Below are 4,883 nucleotides of genomic sequence, written 5' to 3' on the forward strand. Positions count from 1 at the left end.
CGACATGTCGTCGCTATAGGGTGCTTAAAAATTAATTTCAATTTATTTTTTATCCGTCTTGTAGAAATGGAATACGATGTCGTTTTGGTCAAGCTATCCAGACGACATGTCATCTGGAAAAGGTGGGACCGATCCGCGTGAAAACCCTTTTGTATTTTGTTTTATTTTTTAATGTCTTGAAGGTGCACGACGCCGTTTTCGTTTACCTATAGAGACGACATGTCGTCTCTATAGGGTTTCGCTGTAACAAAACCGCTTTCGGTCTTCATTTTCCAGTCGGCTGCCCCTTCCATTTTCCTCTCAAGCTTCGGCGATCCCAGGCATTTTCCGGCATTCCACTTCATCGGCCAGCTAAAAGGTTAGGTTTTGGTCCTTGATTTCTTCTTAATTAGTAAGAGCTTGAGTTTTTATTCCGATTTTGGGGGATTTGTTTCCGGTTTTGGAGCCCTAAAACACTGCCGCCGGCCGGACAAGAACGGTGAACACCGCCATAGAAAACGATTTCCGGTGATATACCTATCTTCACCACCGATTTTAAGGTTGGTTTTTTAATTTTTTTTCCCTGCTTAAGGAAGTGCAGTTCATTTTTTTTTTTCATGCCATGAGGAAACAATTTTTGACTGTACAATCTGCTATGAACGAAGGCCCAATGCCACAAACCATTGGCAGTATCGCTCCATGGATTCTTTCTGTGGCAGCTGGATCAAAAAACCCAGGTTTAATCACCCCTGTACGACTAGGAAATGGTATAGTTGTTAATGTGAGTAATATCTGACTTTTATTATAAGCCTACGTAAAACTTGTAGATTTTGTGATCATGATGAAACGTAATCTACGGAAAATTAAATTATTTTTAAACTAATTCATTCTTATCTCAGGGAGTTTCAGTAAATCCCTTTAAACTTAAAGGAATGTATCCTCTAATTTACGCCGGAGAAGTTCCAAATATCACCGCTGGTTTCAGTGGCTCAACATCGAGGTAAAAGATAGATTTTCCTTAATAACAATCTCCAGGGAGTTTATGTTTCAATATAAAAATGAAGAGTTTATCTTCCATTTGTGTGCTTCAATTTCGTTTGTCCCTGGATCTTTATGTTTCTTTGATGGTGTATCGTGGAATTTGTATTCATATATATCAGGTTTTGCATCAAAAATTCTTTGGACAATAATTAAGTGAAAGGAAAAATAATTATATGTGATACGTTAACGACTGGAGAAGATGAAATGTTGGCGGGTGCAATCGGGTCAATCATGATATATCCTGGACCGTATTTTGAAGCCATTAGTTCTTATCCTTTGCCTGCTAGTATTGTTAACTCCGATCAAGCGTCAATTATCGCTGACTACTTAGAATCAACAGAGTAAAAAAACCCACTAGCTTGTTTACTTTTATATTCTAGTTCGCTGAATTCATTTACAGAAATTGATGAAATTGAAATTCTTTCAGAAATGCAATAGCAGTAATAATGAAGAGTGAAGATATCAACAATGTGTCAACCCCATATGTTGCATCTTTCTCGTCAAGAGGTCCAAATCCGACAAATAAAAACATTCTTAAGGTAATTAATTTACTCGAGTAACAGTTTGAAAACATACAAGATTAGAATCATGTGTTACACAACAACACTAATAATTGAACTTTTTTTATTCATGTAGCCAGACTTAACAGCTCGTGGGGTGAGAATTCTAGCAGCATGGTCACCTGTGGCTTGAATTAGTCAAGAAGAAGGAGACCACAGAGCAGTACCATTCAATATGCTATCAGGAACATTAATGGCATGCCCACACGTCAGTGGTATTGCTGCTTATATCAAAACATTTAACCCGAAATGGTCTCCAGCAGCCATTAAGTCGGCTCTCATGACAACAGGTATAACATATACTGAATTTGCAGAGAAGATATAGGACTTCACATATCTAACAATTATAATAAATCTTGCAGCTTCCGTTATGAATGGTGAGACGGATGCTGAATTTGCATATGGAGCCGGCTATCTTAATCCATTGGCAGCTATGAAACCTGGGCTGATATACGATGCTTTTGAGATCGATTATGTAAGCTTTTTGTGCCATGAAGGCTACAACATGATGATGATGATGATGTTGATGATGGTGGTGATGAGGAGGATGAGAACTAGAATGGTAATGACAACAATGGTTGTTAAAAACTTGCTTTTTTTTGTTATTTTGTTATGTACTAGAATTTGAATGGTATGTTATGTTTATTAAGTGTTTTTGGATTTTAATGGTATGTTATGTTATGTTTATATTATTCTGCAAATATCCCTTTTGGATTTGTTTTAAATGGCATATATAACAAAACCTGTGGAAAATATTTAAAAAAAAGGGGGCTATAGAGACGACATGTCGTTTGTATTGATCAACTTTTCCAGACGATAAGTCGTCTCTATAGGGTCACACTTTTACCGACGACAAGTCGTCGGTATAGGGTCCGAATAAAACTTTTTCTTATTTCCTCGAAAATCAATCCCGACGATCCTTTGCAGACGACATGTCGTCTGGACTGGCTATGCTATACCGACGACTCCTGTCCCGACGACATTTTCGACTTTTACCGACGGACCTATACCGACGACTTTTTACAGACCACATATCGTCGGTATAAGCTTTACAGACGACAAGTCGTCTAGACAGAGTCCATAATTGTCGTCTGCATAGGGCTCGATCCTTGTAGTGAATGTACACTATGTCTTTACTTCTAAGTTGTGTGTTTATTTTGTTTACTTTTTGTCAATATAAACGAGTTCCACAGTTGTAGTTCCTGTGATAACTTTTGTCTTTTTTTCAGCTTTTGTCTTTACTATTTGAGTCTATTTTTTGCTCTTTTAAAGTTTGGATTACGATTTAGAGAAATAAATTTGTTTTTATATTTACTTTTGATGTTTCAGTTGTCTAAAATTTTAAAGTTTTCATTAGAAATTAATTGTATTAATTTTGATTATAAGTAAAATTATCAATTGCATTAAGCTTTGTTTAATTTACTGTTCATATTTTTATCTTTTCATGCTTCATTGTATGTTATCTATCATTGTTGGTTTTGTAACAGCAAGGGATGTAATGGTGATCCAGTTTGACTTTTGGCTACATTGGTCACTTTACAACTAAGATATTTTCTCACTTCTTCACCTTCTTACTAATAAGAATATAACTAGGTTCAAATATTCTGCCTTTTGAAAATATCTTATATTTTAAAGTATCTTATAACTAAGGTATTTTCTCACTTCTTCACCTTCTTACTGATACAGTTTTATATTTTGCACCAGGATCTATTAGAAAACCTAACCATGGTTATACAATTGCAATCTAATTTTCTAAAAGCTTTCCATATATGGGAGCCCATGAACTAGCGGACAGCAAGGTGATCGAAGCATCCTGCAACCGAATTTTCAACATAAACTTAACATATGTCGGCCACTGAAACATAAACCATAAAGAAAAAATTAGGTTTAGGCTACAACATGTAATAGAAAGAACACCATTTTTAATCATCATTAGGGTCATGGCAAAAATAAGAGGAAGTACTTTTTTCTTATTTTAAACATATTTTTCATTTTATCTATTGATTTTTACAACCCTCAAAAATTTACGAAGTGAAGAATTATAGTTTTAAAGATCCAGATTTTTGTGTTGCTGTTAAATGTTAATTTTAAGTGTGTGAGTGGGTCAACTTTTTTCCATGTTATTGTAAAATGTTAAATTTAGATTTAATGTATTTTGCATTTCAATTTCAGACTTTGAAGCATAAGGACAATGTAGCTGAGCTTGCAAAAGACTAAATGAGTTATGAGGTTTGAATTCAAAAACATGAGTTATAGGGTCCGTTGAAAATCAAATTCATAAATTATTGCTTGCTTATATATATTTTCTCGCCTATCATTTTAATATAATTTATTGGATTTTTTGTTGTAATGTTTGTGATTAACCTTTGTAGGTTTTTTGTTTTAATATTTGTAGCTTGCTAGGTAAAAGACGCTTCCTTTTTTTGTTGGTCTAACGTGATTTACCAGGTTACGAATACAATTTTTTTTACTAGCTAATACACCTTTTACTTATTTAGTCAAAATTTGACCTGTTTTTTTTTACTGTGTGGGGTTGTACACGACATGGTAGTAAGAAATTAGAAAACTACATAATAAACTAATTATTATACTTATATTGTAGGATTAAGTGCAAATAGCAACATAATTCCTTGATATGTTTATTATACCATTCTACATTTATTAATTTGTTTATTATAGCAATCTACTTTCAGGTCTTCCGATTACATCTTTACAACATTGTGCTTTGAAAAATCATCTCAATTATATGAATGTTTATCAAAGTTAAAGCAATTTTTGCTGCAATAATGAGGATATTTTTCAAAGTATAATGTCCTAACAAGAAAGAATTTGAAAGTACATTTCTAATTGGGTAAATTTTTTTAAGTACAATGTAAAAAAATTGATAGTGGAATGTTGTAATTGTAATAGCATCTTATTTTCATTTCTTGCTACTACAACATTGACTTTGAAAAATCAACCCAATCATAGCAATTTCATTCCAATAAAAAACATTTTTTAGATAAAATTATTGTTTAAACTCCTGCCGTACGCTCTTAAAACCCTTGTTTATGACATTAATGTAAAGAATTTTAAATACAAAAAATAAAACAAACACACAAAATAGGCCCAACTTGATAGAGTTGAGTTTGGGTCTACTTTTATAAATATCACAAACGTCAAAAGCCGAATAGCAGGTCCAAAACGGCAAAGCAACAGATCAACACTTGCGTTTTCGTTTACTGTTTACCATTTCCGTAGAGCAATGATCAAAATCGGAAAAAAAAAACAACGATAGTCTTTTTTAGTTGTTAGAAGCAACAA

General features: G+C 33.5%; 1 pseudogene across 1 annotated transcript; it reads left to right on the forward strand.

The window, feature by feature from the left end:
* Positions 1–218: 218 nt before the first annotated feature.
* On the forward strand, positions 219–2,274 carry LOC145103912 (cucumisin-like; annotated as a pseudogene). The gene is made up of 7 exons (XR_013706931.1): positions 219–539; positions 645–760; positions 879–979; positions 1,140–1,361; positions 1,448–1,559; positions 1,657–1,870; positions 1,943–2,274. The product of XR_013706931.1 is annotated as a cucumisin-like (transcript).
* The last annotated feature ends 2,609 nt before the right edge of the window (positions 2,275–4,883 follow it).

The sequence above is a fragment of the Lactuca virosa genome, chromosome 4 (assembly GCF_052849685.1).
Source record: "Lactuca virosa cultivar CGN04683 chromosome 4, Lactuca_virosa_CGN04683_v6, whole genome shotgun sequence".
Taxonomy (NCBI): domain Eukaryota; kingdom Viridiplantae; phylum Streptophyta; class Magnoliopsida; order Asterales; family Asteraceae; genus Lactuca; species Lactuca virosa.